We start from the raw sequence: 21,684 nt of genomic DNA on the forward strand, positions 1-21,684 counted from the left end.
ATTAGATGTTCGCTGCGGTAAATTACAGTCCTTGTATGAAGTGTCCATTGTTTTTTCCAACCCACTTTTAACTTCCAACAAAATTACGTCTCACTGCAACGATGCGCCATCTAGTGGACAAACGACTACTTCGCCAATACTGAAAATGCAGCCATGATGATGATGATGAATATTTATTTTGGCTTTCTTTTTAATCCTACTGATTTTTCATTTTTTTTACGGGGGCAAATCACAAATGAGTGATTATGAGCCAGGTTGATGTGGGCCCTTGAGACCAACATACCATAAAAGATTCACAGAGAACTGTGTCTGCCCTACCCTCCTTTCGGGGGGTCCAGTCCAGCGGGGGGGCTGCAGATGAAAACGAAAAATGACGGTTCCATGCTATCCATGTGGGGGTACATGCTCACCAAGTTTTGTGTACCCCGGTCTTTCAGTGTCCCGGGAATCCTTGTTGGTGTACGTCACTAAATGTACACATAAATTATTTTATTGTAAGGCCCCCCATGAACGAAAGTACACAAAACTTGGCATGCATTCAGAGGGTGTCATAATGATCCTACTCTTTTAATTTCGTGCAGTTTTGACCTTGTCAGCCAGAGATATTGAGATGAAAACACCTCATTTTTGCTTTTTAATTTTTAACTAGGTGGCGCTATACATGAAATAAGTGGTAATGGGATGGGTTGACATGCCCCTTAAGACCAACATACAAAAAAAAGGTGGACCTCCTAGGCCCTACGGTTCTCGAGATATTCACAGAAAACTGTCTCCGCCACCTACAGGCCAGTTGGTGTTTAGTAACATAAATTAATTTATTGTGTGGCCCCCCATGAACGGAATTCCACAAAACTTGGCGTGCATACATAGGGTGTCATAATGATCCTACACTTCCAATTTTGTGCAGTTTTGACTATGTTAGGTCACAGATACCTTCAATTACACCACCTCATTTTTACTTTTTTGTGTTTAACTAGGTGGCGCTATACATGAAATGAGTGGTTATGGAATGGGTTGACATGGCCCCTTGAGATCAACATACAAAAAAAAAATGGTCCTCCTAAACCCTACGGTTTTCGAGATATTCACAGAAAACTGTGTCTGCCCTACCCTCCTTTCAGGGGTCCAATTCAGCGGAGGGGCTACAGATCAAAACGAAAACGATGGTTCCATGCTATCCATGTGGGGTTACATGTCCACCAAGTTTCGTGTACCCCGGTCTTTCAGTGTCCCGGGAATCATTGACGGAAATTTGGGCATGCGAAAAAGAAAAAAAAACAAAAAAACAAAAAAAAAAAAAAAAAAAAAATCTGACTAAACCTATATGACCGCCGCTTCGCTGTGCGGCGGTCATAATAACTTAAAACTCTCAGTGAAACCTACTGTACTTCCGTGATTATTATAAGTAGCCTAATTGGGGGAGGGAAAAAAACGTTGCAAGGAACATGCCTGATAGGCATATAAAACACTTTAAGCCTCTTAAATTGAACTTTACTGTATTTATTCAGATATAGTTGTGCTCATAAGCTGACGTAGCTGGCAGAATTTGTGAAATAGCCGATTGACCGTGATTTGGAAAATACGACTGATCTTGTAGAAGACCTTTCTTTATAAGATTAGATTCAACATTGTCATTGTACAGAGTACAAGTAAGACAACGAAATGCAGTTTGCGTCTAACCAGAAGGGCAAAAAAGCAGAAAAGTGCAATGTAATATACAAAGTATAGACAGGTGGTACATAGACAGGTCAATAAATATAGTGCAGTGTAGACAGTAGTGTACAGTTGGTTTACAGAAGGTGGTTTAGAGTAATATAAATTAATATGCAGTGTATTAGCAGTTACCTTATAAAAGCAGAATAAATATGGCTATGTCATATAAACAATGTATGAACAACGTGTCCAGATATGTGCAATGTAGTAGTAGTAACATTATAGTAGAGAAAGAATAATATAGATATGAGAATAGTAGAGAAAGAATAATATAGATACAAGAATAGATATATGTGTCACCAGATTAGTATAGTAGTCGTAAGGCTGCCTGTGACCAGACAGCAATATAGGTTTTAACCTGAGTACTTAAGATCAATGGCAGTAGGCAGTGTAACTAATCAGTGAGGCAAAGGGGCTCAATCTTATTACAAATTTATTAAATATAGACATGTCAAGTCAATCACAATTCACAGTTAAAATATACAACAAACACTAATAAAACAAGGAGAAACCACAGCCAGCCACCAGCAGCGCCAGATGCCCCACAGCAGTTCCCACAGTCAGCACAGCAGTAGACAAGCAAGTAAGCAGACGAGTAAGTGGCTTCCGTGTTCACCCGGCCTAGCCTAGCCTAGCAGTCACTCGCACGGCAATCCACAAGTGTTCCTAGAGCTCGATACCGTCCCGTAAGTCTTCCACAGATCGTAGGCTACTCAGCTCTCCACCCCAATCACCAGCAGCGATGCCATCGCTCCGCTGAAATGAACGAGACAGTACGAAGCAGACTACCAAGATACTAATACACATTATGTTGCTTGAGGCAAAAAGGAGGTACTCACATTGCCGACCAAATCTGCCACCCGGAGTATAGCTTGTGCGTTGGGAACTGCTCTGCTGTGCGTCCGGCTGAGTAGGCCACCTCTGGCTCAACCGCTGTGCCTTGTGCAGTTCTTCGCCTGACTTGTTCCTCCTATACTCTGCGCCTGTTGACCCTGCAAATATAGGGAGACAAACATTCCCACACACCTGTTCCCCCTCATTAAATTAAGCAGCCTCCTTCCTATAGGTTTGAGTCCTTGAGTTTGTTAATTGTCAGTTCATGATTTGGAACAGCTGTGACGAGAGTATCAAAGTCCACATGTGAAAGCAAAACAAACACACAGCACACAAGACACAAATAAGTGCATTAAACACTACAAACGTGAATACATGATATTTTGCACTGTGACATATGCAGTGCATTAACAGAAAGAAGGCAAGGAGGCATCGGGCAGGAGCAGGGTATGGGGGTGGGTTGGGTTGGGTTGGGGGCTTAGTTGGTTGGCTGTCACCGGGATGCAGAGCTCAAGTTCAGTAGGGTGACAGCTGCAGGAAAGAAGCTTCCTCTGAACTTACTGGTTTGGGTGCGGAGAGACCTGTAATGCCTCCCGGGTGGGGTGAACAGTCTGTGGTTGGGGTCAGAACAGTCTTTGATGATGCTGCGCGCCTTACGCAAGCATCGCTTGCCCTGATGGCCTCGATGGAGGGGAATGAGGAACCGGTGATGCGTTGGTAAATTTTCACCACCCTCTGCAGTGCTTTTCGGTCGTAGCCAGAGCAGTTGGCACACCAAACTGTGACACAATTGGTGAGGATGCCCTCAATGGTGCAGTGATACAATCTGAGGAGACAGGTGGACCTTCTTTAGTCTCCTCAGAAAAAAAGGGATACTGGTGAGCCTTCTTGATCAGGGTAGAGGTGTTGAGGGTCCAAGAGAGGTCCTCAGAGATGTGGACACCCAGAAACTTGAAGCTGGTGACACGCTCCACCTCAGTCCTGATGAGAATGGGGGTGTGTGTGCTAGCTTTAGACTTCCTGAACTCCACAATGAGCTCTTTGGCCTTCTTGATGTTGAGAGCCAGGTTGTGGTCAGTGCACCACGATGTTAGGTGCTGGACCTCCTCCCTGTAGGCCGTCTCATTGTTGTTGATGATGAGACTAATCACTGCAAACTTGACAATGGTGCTAGAGCCATGTACAGGTGTGCAGTCGTAGGTGAAGAGGGAGTAGAGGAGAGGGCTCAGCACACATCCCTGTGGTACGCTGGTGTTCAGGGTGATGGTTGAGGAGGCGTGATTATCTAACCTAACAGACTGAGGTCTGTTAGTTAGGAAGTCCAGAATCCAGTTACAGAGGGAGGTATTGATGCCCAGTTCACTGAGTTTGGTGATCAGTTTGGAGGGGATGATGGTGTTGAATGCTGAACTAAAATCAATGAACAGCATTATCACATACAGTTGCTATTGTCAAGGTGGGACAGGGCAGAGTGAAGTGCCGTAGAGATGGCATCCTCCGTGCTTCTGTTTTGACGGTAGGCGAATTGGAAGGGGTCCAGTGAGGGTGGTAAGCAGGTCTTGAGATGGGCCAGGACCAGCCTCTTGAAGCACTTCATGATGATGGGGAGTGAGTGCAACTGGATGGAAGTCATTAAGGCTTGTTGAAGTGGAGTGTTTTGGCACCAGAACGATGGAGGTGGTTTTAAAGCACACGGGGACAGCTGCCTGGGCTAGTGACAGATTAGTAGTTTTGTAATCTGTGATGGTCTGGATGCCTTGTCACATGTGTCAGGGGTCAGAGTTGTTCTTGAAGTGATCCTCGATCCTTAGCTTGTGGTTGTGCTTGGCCCCTTTGATGGCCCTTTTTAGGTTAGCCCTGGATGAGCTATAGGCCTGAGCATCACCTGATTTGAATGCGACGTCTCATGCCTTCAGCAGGAGTCTGACCTCACTGTTCATCCATGGCTTCTGATTAGGGAAAGAGGTAATCCGTTTGAAGGTGATGGTCAGGTGGAGCTATTTTATCACATAATTAAGTGTGCTTGCAAATTGTTCTTTTTAAGTTTTATAAGTGTGCTTGCAAAGCAGCACACTTATTGTTCTTCTTAAGTTTTATTATTCCCGTCTCCCTAATTTTTTGTCAGCTCTAGCGCCTAGGCTCTTTGAGACAGAGACAGCGTTCCAACTTTAAAACGTCCGGTCAGGACCGGTGTAAGTTGACGAAAATGACGTCAGGTGGGCGTGTCGTTCGTCCGCCATATTGGATTGAACAGAAAGCGAAACAAAATTTTCACAGGTCACAAATTTGGTATGCAAATTCATATGTTTACGGGCATTTAGGTTTTACTGTGTTGTTTTGTTGTAAAGACATGCAAGGCATTCTGGGCCATGTAATGAACAGTGGTCGGCAGCACTCCATACGTATTAATATGAATAGGTGTTTCTGTAAACCTAGGGACAATAAACAGCTATCTCTGTTACAAAAACGAGCTGGTTATCGCTCATTGAAGAGGGAACTATGATAAAAAGATTGTTTTCCTAAAAGCATGGAGTTGACGAAAGAATAAACAGGAAATGTCATGTTAATGTTAAATACATCTGAACGCTAGGTGGCAACGTTGTATTACATTTCACTAAATACGGTGTGAGTTTCACAAGTAAGGAAGGTGCAAATATTATGTAATTTATCATGGGAAATTATTGGAAATGTTATTTCTTGTTTATTCTAATTGCAAACCACACACATCCATTCGGAATCACGCATACACTTTTAATACCTTGAAAACTGTAATACAGACAACGTTTTGGTTAATCCATTACATGTATCGGATCATCACTTTATCAGATTCTCTGTGCGTCTCCTGGATAACCCAGCAGCTCCTCCTCCGACAATTTCTTTCCGGCGTAATCTCAGAAGCCTCTCAAGCGACCATTTTGCAACATTAGTAACATCTGCTTTACCTACTCCTAGCTCATTCTTGGCACTTGAGGTTAATGATGCTACAGAGACTCTCTGCTCTACACTGGCATCTTGTCTGAATGCAGCATGTCCTCTTTCCTCAAGACCTACTCATTCTAAACCTCGTCGTCCATGGCTGACGAACAGTATAGTCTCAGTACGAAAGGAACTTAGAGCTGCTGAGAGGAAATGGCGTAAATCCAGAGATGGAAATGATCTTAGTAACTACCAGTCTTTTGCTCTTGATGAGGAAGCAGTCTCTCAATTGCTTCAGCGAAGTCGTCCAACAACATCCCCATTAGATCCTGTCCCATCCACTCTTCTACAGTCTATCTCACCCGCTGTTCTACCAGCAATCACACATGTATTTAATGCTTCACTCAGTTCTGGAATAGTTCCTTATTCTTTTAAACAGGCTAGGGTTACACCTCTGCTAAAGAAAAGTACACTTAATCCAACTGAGGTGAAGAACTACAGGCCTGTCTCCCTTCTTGTCAAAGGTTTTGGAGAAAGTGGTATTCAAGCAAGTTTGTGACTTTCTTCATCAGAATAATCTACTAGACCCTATGCAGTCTGGTTTCAAGAGTGGTCATTCTACTGAAACTGCTCTTCTGTCTGTGACTGAAGCATTGAGAGTAGCTAAGTCCTCTGCTCAGTCATCAGTATTAATTCTACTAGATTTATCTGCAGCCTTTGATACTGTTAACCATGACATTCTCCTATCTATACTATCTGAACTGGGAATTTCTGAACTTGACTGGTTTGAATCTTACCTTAACCTGTTGAGGAGTACGGTCACAAATATGTGATTAGAATGTTCGCGAACCGAGAGTTCCACATTATGATGTCACAATTACCCTCAGAGATTTTCCCCATAGACTGTATAAGGAATACTGAAACTATAGATTGTTTGCATAGAATTCTAGAAGGAACTAGGAAAATAATTCACTCCTCAACAGGTTAAAGGGCGTTCTTTCAACGTGTCTTGGCAGGGACAGGTATCTAAGTCTCATGACCTCACCACAGGTGTGCCTCAGGGATCAGTATTAGGACCCTTGCTTTTCTCTATTTACACCACTTCCTTAGGTGATACCATTCGCTCCCATGGATTTGACTATCACTGTTATGCAGACGACACTCAACTTTACCTGTCTTTCCCACCTGATGACTCTAGTGTTTCCCACCGGATTTATGCATGCCTTAAGGATATTTCAGCCTGGATGAAAGATCGGCACCTTCAGCTTAATCTCTCAAAAACAGAGTTTTTTGTGTTTCCAGCTAAAACAGCTATTCCCCAACAGATTAACATCCAGCTTGACTCAACTTAATTGACCCCAACTAGATCGGCCGAAACTTGGGCGTTGTAATTGATGACCGACTTAACTTCTTTGAGCATATAGCTTCTATTGCAAAATCATGTCGGTTTATGCTTTACAACATTAGGAAGATCAGACCTTATCTGACACAAGATTCCACACAACTTCTTGTTCAGACCTCTAAACTGGACTATTGTAATTCACTATTAGCTGGCTTACCCGCTTGTGTAACAAGATCATTACAGCTGATTCAGAATGCTGGAGCACGCCTGGTCTTCAATCAGCCAAAGAGGACACATGTAACTCCTCTCCTAGTTACTCTCCATTGGCTCCCTATAGTAGCCAGAATTAAATTTAAATCTCTCACTTTGGCCTATAGGACACTAACTGGATCTTTCCAGGATCTTGATTCAAAAATCAAGCCTTACATCCCCAACCGCCCACTGTGGTCTTCTGGTGAGCGTCTGTTGTGTCGACCAGTCATGAAAACTGGGTCTAATTCCAGACTCTTTTCTTCAGTGGTTCCATGTTGGTGGAATGAATTGCCCAGTGCTCTCCGTTCCTGTGGTAGTTTTGGGTCGTTTAAGAGGGGTCTAAAGACATTCCACTTCTGGCCAATCTTCACTGGTTGCCAGTGAGTTTTAGGATTGATTTTAAAATCCTTCTTATTACCTATAAAGCATTACATGGTTTGGCACCTGACTATTTAACAGATTTATTAACCCCCTACTGTCCAGCTCGGACCCTCAGATCCTCCAGCCTGGGACTTTTAGTTGTTCCAGAAAGTAAACTGTCAACTAGGGGTGACTGATCATTTGCAGTTAGAGCACCCAAGCTTTGGAACAGCCTCCTTTATAACATCAAATCTGCACCATCTGTGGCTGTTTTCAAATCTAGTCTAAAGACCCACATATAAAATTGCTTTTCTTAAATAGTGAATGATTCCACTCATGTCTCTGCTAATTTATTATCATTATTATAATTTCTGTTTGTTTATTTTGTCTTGGGTACCATACTGTATACCTTTTCTATTTTCTTTTTTATATATATTTAGTTAAGTTTGTGTTTGTAGTTTGGTAGTTTACTATTTTATCATTTTTTATTATTATTATTATTATTACTACTATTATTATTATTGTTGTTGTTATTATTACTATTGTTTTGTTTTTTGCTTTGTTTTGTTTGTTTGTCTGTAGAGCACTTTGTGCTTTGTGCTTGAAAAGTGCTATATAAATAAATTGTATTATTATTATTATTCCTATTCAACATATACTTAGTTGTTTAAGCGCTTATGTGTTATGGTTTGTATAATGTTGTTGAATGGACATTATTTTTATTATTGCCTTTCCCCTTTTTTCCATTGCTTTTTTATTAGGCTATTGATTGAATTTATATTATTGTGTATTATAACTATTCTCCTTATTATAGGCTATTTGACCTACATTCTAATCTGTTCCCTGTTTTTTTAAAAAATATTATTATGTTGTTTTGTATTTATGTGTCGCTTTGGACAAAGGCGTCTGCTAAATCCATAACCATAACCATAATACCACCTGCGTGAAGCTGGCCCCCCATGTTATTCAAAAATGATTAAAAACACTGCTATTCGTTTGTGCCGGTTTGTGCCGTAAAAATGTTCGTTTGTGCTGTTAAGGGTTTTAAGTAATTAATCTTTACATTTTCTGGCCAGTGACGTCACTCAGCCCCCCATACTTGTCCAAATTTCCCCAAAATAGTGTCAATCGTTTGTGCTACGTTTGTGCTCATTTGTGCCGGTAAAAGTAACATTTGTGCTACTATGTTTTTTAAGAAATTCCACGTTATTTGTTACACGTGTGACGTCATCCAGCCCCCCATCAATGTCCAAAACTTTCCAAAATGGTCTCAATCGTTTGTGCTAGCTTTGTGCTGATTTGTGCCGTCAAAAGAAACATTTGTGCTACTATGTTTTCTAAGTTATTATGGTTTATTTATTACTCCCGTGACGTCACCAGCCCCCCACCAATGTCCAAAACTCCCCAAAATGGTCTCAATCGTTTGTGCTATGTTTGTGCTGATTTGTACCGTTGAAAATAACATTTGTGCAGCTATGTTTTTAAAGTTAACACGTTGTGTTACATGTACATACCTCTTGAAAAGACTCTAATTTCGTTTATTTGATGTTGCCTAGCAACGCAGCCGTCAGAGCAAAGATTCTAGAAGAGCTTCAGAGAGACACATTTTGAGTTCGTGGCCAAGTACTAAAATATCGGTTTCCATGTGTATGTGTGCTGGATGGTGTGCGTCCTTTATGAAAGTAAGTGTTTTATAGAGGTACAGACATAATGAGTTATGTTGTAGTGGTCAAAATAAATGTGCCCCTTCTGTTATTAGAATGCTAAGCGGAGAAGCATGCTAAGCAGAGATTTAGTATCATTAATTTCTTGTGTGGCTAGCACGGCGTGTCATCAGATCTGGACATCACCATATTGGAGATACTCGCCTCATTAAAAAGCATTAGGCACTGAAGTAAATCCCTAACATCGTCAAGGAAAATGGTTAATTATTGCCGTGTTTTAGGTTGTACCAATAGTTCAGACTGAGAAAAACATCTGGTGTAGGTATCGACTTCCAAAAGTTATTAAAAAAAACAGGGAGAAGGGACAATAATGCCAGAAGTTATCAGAGGAAGGGGGGCGCTTGTGGTTGAACTTGGTACTTCGTCTCCCTCACCCAACTCATATGGATCTGCGCTGCCAATAATCCGTAATTTCTCGAAATATCGCACCTTTTCTTGTGGTCCAAGTCCTGCCCTATATGCCTTTGCATCTTAGACGCATTTTGATGAGCTTTTCTGTTGTTTAGACACGGCTACAATCACGTAAGATATCCAAAGTGCATAATACTCCATTGTACTTCATTCACTGAGTATCGCCAATATGGCCGCGCGTGCTGGGTTACCATAGTTACCGGTCAGAACGTGACGTCGGTGCAAACCCCTAATAGGGAGGAGATGTATGTTGCTAATTGGGATTTATGTTGTTTAGCGTAATGCCATGGTCATTTGATATGATGCTTGCACTTGAAACTTTAGGACTGCTATTTTTTTACTAACAGTAATTCACGAAGCACTTTAGCCCTAAAAGTAGCACCTAAGTCTGTGACTGCTTAAAAGAAGTGGCGAGGACTCACGTTGCTGACCGGACCAGGGCAAGCACACTTTCGCAGTTCCCGCCGGAAATGTAGTCTAGTTTTATTACAAATCCGAACACTAAAAAATTACACTATTAGGCTTGAAATGATCCCAAACACAGAATATGACAACATTTTCCAAAAAGCCCTCAACAAATCCAGAAAGACATCATGACCAATTTATTGGTAAAATTCCACAAGTCTCTATTGACATTAGTGCAGCGAGGGCTTACTCTGGTCTGCATAAAGGGGGATTTCCCTCCCTCCCCTTTGCAATAATCGAACGCGGAAATTGTCGAACGTTTGCGCCTCTCGCTCCGCTTTAACCCTCTCTGGTTTCGCTGTGTGGAAACTGTAGGTTACGCATGTAATATGGATCTGTTTCGACCTCACTCTGACCGTCACTACGGTCTAAAAAAGGAATGATCACCTTCGTTCTGCCTATCACCGAGACCATATGTCAACAAAGTCATGCCCATGACCTCCGGAAGCAGAACGACTCGAGCTTGTAAATAGCGGAGATTGCTCCCGGTTCAGTCTCCTACCTTGAGCGCCTCAGGATGGTCCGAGCGACAAGGATAGTGACAGTCATCCCTCGGTCTCACAGATCCATAGTTACATGCGTAACCTACGATCCGTTTCGACCTCACTCTGACCGTCACTACGGTCTAAAAAAGAGATGACACATACCAAAAAAGTCGCGAGGAGCTCTAAGCTAACCATTAAAACCTCACTCGGTTACGGACATGAGGGCAGCGTCGCCAACCGGAGCTGGGCGAGTGACGTCCACCCTATAAAACCTGGTAAAAGTGCAAGGCGTCGCCCATGAAGCCGCTGCACAGATATCGCTTGCTGGTACCCCTTTAAGGGCAGCCCAAGACGTAGCCATACTCCTGGCGGAGTGAGCCCTTGTACCCGAAGGGACCGGCATTCCCAGAGCCCGGTAGGCATGGGAAATAACCTCAACCAGCCAATGCGACAGCCGCTGTTTGGAAAGTGGTAGTCCCTGCTTCGCCGCCCCATAACAGACAAAAAGTTGAGTGTGTTCCCTCCTCAATGACTGCGTACGGGCCAGATAAGCTCTCAAAGCCCTGACTGGGCACAGAGTGAGCAACTTGTCGCGCTCTGCCTGTGAGGCAGCAGACGGCTGGAATTGGGTCAGCTCCAGAACCTGGTTGATAGACTGCTGACTTAGAACCTTAGGCAGGAAGGCTGGATTAGGCCAAAGTGACACGCCAGTGCCCCCTAACTGCCACCTCAGGCAGTCTTCGCTGATGGAGAGGGCGCATAGCTCCCCGACGCGCCTGGCTGAACAAAGAGCCAGGAGAAAGCTAGTTTTCAGAGACAAAGATCGCAGATCTGCATCTAAAATGGGCTCATACGGGCCTTCAGTAAGTGACATTAAAACAGTGGGCAAATCCCAGTTTGGTGCCCGCAAAGTGCAAACTGGACGCAACCGGCGGGCCCCTTTTAAAAACTGACCAATCAGTGGATGCCTACCCAAGGGCCTGTTCCGCACCCTGGTGAAAGGCTGAAATGGCCGAGGCATAAACCTTCACAGTACTGACCGCCTTGCCTTGATCCAAATAGGACTGCAAGAAGCGCAAAACTTGTGACACAGGGCAAACCGCTGGCTCAGGCTCAAGACCCAAGCTGGCACACCAATCCAAAAAGATCCTCCACCTGAGTGCATAGCAAGCTCTAGTAGAAGGAGCCCTGGCGTTGTTCAGAGTCTCCTGCACAGACTCAGCTAGCTGTTCAATGACGGACTCTGCAGGGGCCAAACCCACAGGCGCAGGGCACCTGGGTTCGGATGCCAGATCTCCCCGTCTGCAGAACTGTGTGTTGGCCCTCCCTGATCCTCCGCAGGACCTGAGGTACAAGAGGGGATGGAGGAAAAGCGTACAACAAGCCTGTCGGCCAGTCTTGTGACAGAGCATCCAGGCCCAAACTGCCTCCCTGCCCCACGAGAGAGTACCACTCTGGGCAGTGAGTCGTTTCCGCCGACGCAAACAGGTCCACTTGTGCAGTACCATACTGAGCCCAGACCTGGCTAACCACCTCTGGGTTCAATCTCCATTCCCCCGGGAGTGGCCCGGTCCTGGAGAGAATGTCGGCCGCCCTGTTCTCCACGCTTGGAACGTGTACTGCCCTCACTGAAGCCAGACGCGGCCATGCCCATGACAGCAACTCCTCCGCCACCTGGAGGCACCGCCAGGACCTCGTGCCGCCTTGGTGATTGACATGATACACCGCCGAGGTGCTGTCTGACCTCACCAGAACATGTTGGCTTCGCAACCCTGGCAGGAACCTCTGCAGGGCGAGATGGATGGCCTTTAGCTCGAGGACGTTGATGTGCTCTGACGTCCAGGAGGGAGGCCACACGCCCCTCGCTGACAGCCCTTCCCAGACAGCTCCCCAGCCTGTCAGAGAAGCGTCTGTCGAGAAGACTTGCCTCTTGTGAGGAAGGCCCCCCAGTGGAACACCCTGGAGTAAGAACCTCCTGTCCCTCCAAGGACGCAGGGCTCGGATGCAAGCAGGAGACACCCGCAACTTCACATGTCGTCTCTCGTGGTGTGGAGCTGAAAGGCATTGAATCAACACGTCGGTGTGGAGCTGAAAGGCATTGAATCAACACTGCAGGGGGCGTGCCTTCAGCAGGCCCAATGGCAGTACCGCAGCTGCCGCGGCCATTAAGCCCAACAGCCTCTGGACTTTGTGGGCGGTGACCAGTCTGCCCAGCCAAAAGCCTGTCAGAGCCTCGGTCAAGCTGTCTGCCCTCCGTGGAGTGAGAGACGCCGTCATGCTGACCGAGTCGAGGAGGACACCAAGGAAATCCGCCTGCTGGCGGGGCTGCAAGTTGCTCTTTTTCCAGTTGACCGTGAAACCCAGGGCCTGAATATGGGTCAGAACCATGTCGGTGTCGTGCACCACCGGCACCTGAGATGGGGCACAAATTAGCCAGTCGTCCATGTACGGTAGGATCTTTAGGCCCTGGACCTGCAGGGGGGCTAGTGCGGCTGCCACCACGCGAGTAAAAATTCTGGGGGCCAGTGAAAGGCCAAATGGGAGGACCTGAAACTGGAACACCCTGCCTTGGAAGGCGAAGCGGAGGAAGGACCTGTGTGCTGGGCAGATAGGGACGTGGAAGTACGCGTCTTTTAGTTCCAGAGACGTAAACCACTCCCCTTCCTGGATGGAACGAATCACTATTCCAAAGTGGACCATTTTGAATGGCAGCACCTTGAGGTACTGGTTCAAGGGCCTGAGGTCGAGGACCAGCCGATTACCTCCATCTTTTTTGGGCACAATAAAATATTTGGAATAAAACCCAGTGTGCCGTGTGTGCAGCGGTACTTCTGAGATGGCCTCTTTCAGAAGCAACTCCTGTCGTCTTGACCCCTGAAAACGTAGGGGGCCGTCGTCGAAACTGTAGGCGGTAACCGTGAGTCACCGTAGCCACAACCCAAGAGTCTGGCACAATCCCTTCCCAGGAGGTCCTGGACAGCTGGGAAGGGCAATCGACGGGCAGCCCCGGATCCCTAGGCCGCCACCGCGGCCTGCACCTCTGCCTGTGCCCCGTCGAGGTCTTCGCTGTCCTCTGGGCCAGGGAGTTGGGGCTGAGCTCTGGTCTGGTGCACGAAAGCGCCGGTCCCGTGGGGCAGCATAGTTGATACTCACCTGTGGTGTTCGGGCGGGCTGCCATCGCCCATACTTACCTGATGCTGCCCTGTGGGGAACCGGAGCCCGCCTGTGGCACACACGCTGACCAGTTTCTCTAGAAGCGCCAGCCTGTTCCACTCTGTCCAGCACCCCCTGGGAGTCTGGATGGAACACATGCCCAGGCACCACGGGGAGACCTAACAGGTCTGTCCTGATGGCATCAGGGAGAGAGGTTTGGGCAAGCCACACCTGTCTACGGCACAGCACCGCAGAGGCCATAGCACTCCCCACATCACGCGTCAGCTGGGAGTGGGCTGACAGTGCGGCATCCACCAGGGCCCTTGCATCATGGTCCTCCGGGCTCATCGTTTTTCGCAGAGCCGCCAGAGTGATAGCCAGGGCGTTGCCCATACGGGCTGCCCATGCTGATGCGTCAAAGCAGTGACTGATGAGACGGTCCGTCTTGGCCCACTCCTTACGCGGGCAGCGTGGGTTGGGAGATGCATTGGCAGGCCCCAGGGAAGTCCAGGCGGCGATGGACTGCTCGACCGGTGGCATATCCCCTAGCCCTGAGTCGGCCGGATAGGCAGCCTTTGCCAGCTGACGGCAACCTGGATTGAATTGGGGGCGCTGTAGCGACTTACCCCATGCCGTCCGCAGCACCTTTGTGTAATCCTCTGCCACGGGTATACAGGGTGGTGGGCTGCTGTGCGAGACGCCTTCCCAGACGCCCCCAAGGGAAGCCATGTCTGGCATAGGGGCCTGAAGACCCAGGATCTTGGAGGCACTCAACACCCGTGACATGAAGGAGCCGACGGGGACCTTCCCTGGCACCGTGGATTCATCAGTTGGCTCCACATCACCCAGATCAACATCCGCACCATGGCTCTCAGGCCTGGATGGGGAGAGACCTTCCTGGCCAGGGGGCAGAGAAGGGGATGACGTGCCCTGGAGACCCTCCAGCCTGTCCATCCTCCTAGCCAGAGCCTGGAGAGCTGAGAGAATCTGAAGCGACTCCGTGCCATTACCCTCGGTCACGGCAGCTGGAGCCGAGCGCTTAGCAGGTCCAGGGACCTCCACCTGATCATGCATGGAAGGGGACTCATGTTGTCGTTTACGCTTGTGCGTATGCTTACAGCCATGCCTATGAGAGTGGGATGGTCGGTCGGGTGAGCGCCGCCTGTCCCGTCCACGCACATGGCCACATGCCTGGTCAGCCCGGCGGAGCTGTTCCTCCCTAGGAAGGTCACAGGCTGCGCTGCAGGGGCTGTCGACATCCTCCAGGAGGTGGGCGGCCCCAAGGCAAGCGGGACACTCTCTATGCCCATCATTGGGGGCCATCATGGCCCTACAGACTCTGCAGTAGTGTGCCGCCATAGCCTACCACAGAAAAACACAATGCAATACAACACAATACAATACAATAAGGCACTTACCTTGGCATTATTAACGCACTGGGTCTGCAAGCAGCAGCCCGTAAAGAGATACAGCAGTGGTGTAATACAGTACACGGGTGGCCTGAAGCAGCGTGCGGACACGCTTAGCAGGCTCACACTGGCCCAGCTAGCTGCGGACAGCAGCGACGGGTTACACAACAGATACACAAAGAAGGCGGCCACCAGTGCGCGAACGCATGCGCCGACGTACACCAGTGGACAACTGGAGAAAAGACACACAGCGGCCCGCACCTCGTGCAAGACTGCACCTAGCAGACACAAACAGCTAAACTTACCTTTTGCAAGTAGCCTAGCACACAACAACAAAGCTAACAAGAAGCACACAGTAACATTAGCACCTAAGCGGCCGAGCACATACGCGCTGATCAGGCCCACACAGGTTCCGGCTGCCAGAACAGTAAACAGAAATAATAACGGTGGCCCACGCCGGTGCGCGAACGCACCCAGCAGGCTCACACCAAGCCTAACTAGCCGCGAACAGCCAGATAAGGTACACAGTAGTTAACAAACAACAACCCGGAAACCTGGCACACACAAAAGGAAAATAACACTGAAACAGCGGCCCGCAGCAGTGCGCGAACGCAGGCAGCAGGCTCACACTAGCCCCTCCGCCGTGCGGTATGGGGTGAATTCAGGAAAGGCGTCAACAAGTTAAACAAAGTTTAACAAAGTTAAACGAAGTTTCCTGAAAAAAACACAGGTTACTGCCACATGCAGACTAACAAACACAGTCAAGCAAGAAAGCAGTGAAAGTAAGTACTCACGTATCACAGGTCTCAGATGAGGCGATCAAGATGAGAGACTGAACCGGGAGCAATCTCCGCTATTTACAAGCTTGAGTCGTTCTGCTTCCGGAGGTCATGGGCATGACTTTGTTGACATATGGTCTCGGTGATAGGCAGATCGAAGGTGATCATTCCTTTTTTAGACCGTAGTGACGGTCAGAGTGAGGTCGAAACAGATCCACCGTTACGTTCAAGTTCAAGTTCAAGTAGTTACTCGGTGTTGCCAGATTGGGTTGATTGATTTCCACCCAATCACATTTCGAAAACCTGCCCTCTTCAGCAAAACAATACCCAACAGTGAAAATGTATCTGCCTGCTTAGAGCTAATTTCCCCCCACCCCAGGAAGTCAAAAGAAGCACAATCCGGCAACACTGAATTTAATTATAATATTGACATAGAATGTGTATTTAGAATGTAATAGATAAATTAAATTCCTTGTGGTCAAGAGCCAGCTCAACTTTTTAACATTCTAAACCCACATTCTATGTCAACATTCTAAATAGTCCTTATCCACTAACATTCTAAACCCACATTCTATGTAAACATTTTAAATAGTCAATGTTTTCATCTATTTCTGATACCGGTAGGCTACAAAAATAAAGACTGATTTTAGGCTACCATTTTAAATGACTGAATTACTTTCACGTTAAAACATTCCACGTTCCACATTCTATTGCTTGCTTGGTATTTAAATGCGTCAGGTAGAATTTCCAGGACATTTGCGAATTCTCGAGGCATGGCAATGTCAGACAATCGATTTTGCAGACTGGTCACTGAAATTAGAGACAGGATGAATGCGCAATGCATTAGGATTTTAAATGAAGATGTACCCGAAGAGAACTCTATCCTGGAAAGGTGAGCTATTTGTTTTTTTTTATATATTATAAGGCATCATAACCTAATTTTGCGCTGTAGTCTAATAGCCTAAAGAAAGAAGTTTGTCAAAATGGGCTAGTACGCATACACCAACACCGCGGTGAATTTAGCCTGGAATTACCTGAAATTTGATTGAAATTCAAAAAATGATTAAGGGGAAATCGAAAAAGTAGGGGATAAAGTAGTTTTCTCTCTTTAATCGACCTTTTACTTAAAATGGACTTAATGATAGAAAGGTTTTTAAGGTCAAAAGCAAGACATTTAAGGTCAAAAGCAAGACATTTACAAGTGGTGTAAATAAAGGGGTTTTAGTGACTGTATAGTGACAATAAAGTTTAAAGGGGTGGTTCAGGATTTTGGACATAGGACCTCATTTCCAAGTAAGCAAGTGTGATATTTATCAGTGGAGACCGTTTTTAACACGTTTCATCCAGTCGTTCTAATTGCAGAGTTCGCAGGTGCTAGGCTAGCGCAAGTCAACGGTATGTGCTAGCCTGCCACTAAAAACAGTCTTACCTACTCCAAAGGACACTCGAGGCAAATTCCAGACAATCGATGTAAATGTCTGTGTTGATAGAACAGTGTAAGAAATACAACTACCCTCGCATCGCGTTGCAATAGTTATACTTTGTTCCCTGAAGTTGGTAGTCATTTTGCATCTCAGCGGCGGACTGATATTACCAAGGCTACTACTAGGTATCCCCATTGGAGAGCGCTTTACTGTTTACTTTTTGGCGCAGTACTACTAACTGTCGCAAGTATAATTCTGCCGCTGCTAAGACACTAGTCCCTCAAAATGTAATGCGATCGTTGAAATGCAAGGATAGAATAATGTTAGAAATAAAACTATCAATACAGACATTTACATCGATAGTCTGGCATTATAATTTATTTGCCTTGGGTGTACTTTGGAGTGGGTAAGACTGTTTTTAGTGGCAGGCTAGCACATACCGTTGACTTGGCGCTAGCCTAGCACCTTAACTCTGCAATTAGAAGGACTGGATGAAACGTGTTGAAAACGGTCTCCACTGATAAATATCACACTTGCTTACTTGGAAATGAGGTCCTATGTCCAAAATCCTGAACCACCCCTTTAACCTAATTTAATCTAAAAGCTGTCAGAATTATAATATTTTTTTGTTTGTCTGTTTTATATATGGCTATTGTGGTCAACATATGGACAGGCATAATGCTGGTAACCAAGCAAATATTTTTGTACATTATATTTCAGTGTATATTTCAATATCACATTAGTATTGATGAAATAAATTCATAATGACAGTTTTTTAAAGTTGTCTGCAATTTGTGAAAACTGAAAACATATCAAAATGTGATTTGTGATGATCTGTGCAGGCTAAATATGTCTTATATTAAACAAATACTTCTTTTTCTTTTTTAATAAATGCAACGGTGTCTTATAGTATTTGGTGAAATATATATGGTATTTTATTTTATAGTCATCTGTGTAGAAAGATTTACTTAATATGTTAAAAGGGGAAAATCTGCAGAAAGGCTGGCACTCATTGAGCACTCATTTGAGTGTGGGAAAATGTGAAAATGTTGCAACTTAGCGGATGGGGGAGGGGAGCACAGTAAGGACAGTTGAGCAGAGTGATTAACAAACTTGGGGGAGGGGTGGGGGAACATGATCATGTCAGGTGAGGCAGGCCATGCAGCAACCCCAAACCTCCCTGAAATTGGTCAGGCACAAATTAAACACAAAAACCTTACATTACCCTTAAATATGCATATCTTTTCAACTGTCGTGGAGAACTGACAATGGACAGTTAGTCATCTATGGCTAACACTCTGACCGATCAGAGGTGTCTTGATTTTTTAAGCTGGACAGGATTCAGGAGGATCAATGATATTGAACAGGAATCTACAATTGTATTGATTGGTGGAACAAAGATTTGAAAAATACTGTGATCTGGCATCTTTGACTGCCTACTGCCTATTAAAATTCACATTGGTGATGTAGCTTACAGGTATTCCGGCAGCAAGAAGGTGCTAGGCCATATGGGAGGAGACGCGGCACAAGGCCTGGCGTAAGGCCACAGCAGGTGACTTTTAAAGTTTTGGTTCTGCGGAGCAACACAACTACCCGTTACAGCTCCAGAAATGGTAATATCCTTTGTTTTTTGTTTGTTTGCTTTAGATCAATAGGCTCATATGTTATGTGCAATGACATTTCATCTTGGTTGTTAGATAGATAGATAGATAGATAGATACTTTATTGATCAATAAAGGGGAAATTCAAGGGTCTCAGTAGCATACAGACATCACACACAACATGCACTTACAGAAGAAATGGTAAACATAAGTATAAGTATAAACATATAACTAAACTCTACTGTACAATAAAGACAGTAGAAGATATTAGAGAAGAATTTAGAAAGTCCAATGTGCTTGAGGGTGATCACGCATAAGACGCTTGTAGTGACAGGGCCGGGACTGGTAAGGTGCTAAAGGGAGTGAGTGTCATGGTGAACGTGCAAAAGTAGTCCAACCATAGTCCTTTAGTTATGTGTGCATGACAAGGTGCTCAAGATGATACATTTACATTACATTTGCTGCCAGGGCTAGTCTAGCAACTCTCTGTTGGCTTGTGAGCTCCAGAAATCGAAACTTAGGCTAATCAGGCAATTGAAATCGTGTATAGATCGTGATTGATGGCAGAGTTGCAACGGTTTGGCTTGAATTCCCTGCTACTTGAAAACAAATAGCCTATCCTATTGCGTCCTATTGCGTGCAGAGGGAATTTAAAAGACAACTGATTATCCCGCCACTCGGACTGAGCACTGCGAACGGTGAGTGCACAGACCCTACATTTTAATGTGGGTCTGGCTCGCCAGGCTAAGTGTCATGGTGAAGGTGCAAAAAGTAGTCCAACATTAGTCCAACAGTGCAACAGTGCAAGAGTAAGGTCTAGAGACCAGCATAAATAATATGGACAAATAGGAGAGTAAAGAATAATGTAGACAAGGTAAAATAAAAAACTATGTCAGTGCAAGAACAGGTTGAGGTAATAGGGTTATAGCCATTCATTCATTCAGTATTGTAGCAGAAGCCTGACCGCAGCCATTGATCATGTGTGCTAATATAGCATGAAAAACAGAGTAGCAGTAAAACAGTAGTGACAACATTAGGCTGTGTACATTAGTAAAACAGTAGTAAAACAGTAGTAAAGCAGTAGTGGGCAGTCAGTACTCAAACATGGAGAGGGTGGAGAGGCAGACAGACTAAGCAGAGAAGTCTATCTCTCCTCTTTCCTTTAGTGAGGCATTGAACAGTTCAATGGCCCAAGGAACAAATGACTTCCTCAGCCTTTCAGTTGTGCATGGCAGTGAGCGAAGTCTCCAGCTGATCAAGCTCTTTTGCTTTTTGATAGTGCTGTAGAGTGGATGACATTCATTGTCCAAGATGTTGATCAGTTTGTTTAGGGTCCTTTTGTCAGATATTGAAGTGATGCACTCCAGTTCAGCTCCCACTACAGAGCCAGCCTTCCTTACCAGCCTGTCAAGTCGCCCAGCATCCTTCTTCTTTGTCCGTTGTTAGTGGTATTTACCTCTCTATCACAATGGTGAAACTATTACCAATATGTCCTTGTTTACATCCGTTCACAGACGCCACCGAGGCCTGTAGGGTGGTAGTGCCTTTGGACCTCAGCCCTGCAGAATTTCGTCAGGCACGGGGACAGTGTTCTGGACAATGTTCCTGAAGTGCCTGACGAATTTGACCTATGCAGGGTCAATGGGCAAAGGGAAGTTATACGTTTGTCTGAAGACTGTCCCATGGACATCAGAAGAAGGGGAGCCTTAATGAGATCAAACCTCTACCTTCGGCCCAAGGTATGATAATATATCACAGAGTCAAATTTCTTTGGGTGATATGTCTATGTAAAAATTACGGTATATGTAATAAATGTAAAACTGTACATCAGGTTTTTAGGCCAAGTATGCTTGCGTATACAAGGAATTTGGTCTCTGCATTTATCCCATCCATGAATTAGTGAACACAGTGAGGTGAAGCACACACTAACCCAGAGCAGTGACTTGTGGCTTGCTACAGTGGTGCTCAGGGAGCATTGAGGGGTTAGGTGCCTTACTCAAAGGGATGTGGGCATGGGAGAGCAGTGCTTAATCACTTTCCCACATTTTTCCTACTGGTCGGGGATTGAACCGGCAACTCTTCGGTTCCAAGCTCGAAGCCCCAATCAGTAGGCCACGGCTAACCATCATTGAGAACTCAGATTTGGTGAAGGGAACAAAACAGTTTTTAATATTGTCATTTCTTCTTTTAGATATCCACCAGTGAACCTGAGACAAGGCAGGTGTTGTTAATGCTATCATTTTCACTTGCTGAAATATTTATTATTTTTATTAATCATTTTTTTATTATTCATGTTACTTTTAGCATGACTACATTTCTGAAATTGTATCATTTTTTTTATTTCACTTTAGTAATCCCCCAGACGTGGAAGCCCCCCTAGAAATGGAACAGCCTGGGGTGATGGCAAGGCAAGTGTTTAGGCTATTCAAGTACTGTGGAAGTCATTGTACACCTAGCAGATGTGTTATGTCATACAAGTGACTTTTGTAATTGGCAACATGAAACAATGTGTTGTTGTTTTTTTTTTGTGATGTTTCCCTGGATGAAGTCCCCCCTGGAAGGTCTGTTGACCAGCCTGGAATTATAGCAAGGTTAGTGGTGTTTATTACCCTTTCAGTGTGCACAGAAGTTAAATTGGGCCGTGGCTATCCAGGGCAGAGCCAATTACAATTAGAAATAATGTGGCAACTTGCAAAATACATGTATCAATTTTTGTCAACTGAAAATAAATCAGCTCTTAATGTGAAAGATAGAAAGTAAAATAGAATACATCCAAATATACATTCATAAATGTAAGCAAAAATGTATGTCACAAC

At 45.2% G+C, this 21,684-nt stretch overlaps 1 long non-coding RNA gene across 1 annotated transcript; it reads left to right on the forward strand.

Moving 5' to 3' along the window:
* Positions 1-16,614: 16,614 nt before the first annotated feature.
* On the forward strand, positions 16,615-21,085 carry LOC125311336. Its single transcript, XR_007196465.1, has 4 exons — positions 16,615-16,735; positions 18,738-18,880; positions 20,383-20,607; positions 21,060-21,085. It is a non-coding gene; the product is annotated as an uncharacterized LOC125311336 (long non-coding RNA).
* The last annotated feature ends 599 nt before the right edge of the window (positions 21,086-21,684 follow it).

This window comes from Alosa alosa, chromosome 18 (assembly GCF_017589495.1).
Source record: "Alosa alosa isolate M-15738 ecotype Scorff River chromosome 18, AALO_Geno_1.1, whole genome shotgun sequence".
In the NCBI taxonomy this organism is placed as follows: domain Eukaryota; kingdom Metazoa; phylum Chordata; class Actinopteri; order Clupeiformes; family Clupeidae; genus Alosa; species Alosa alosa.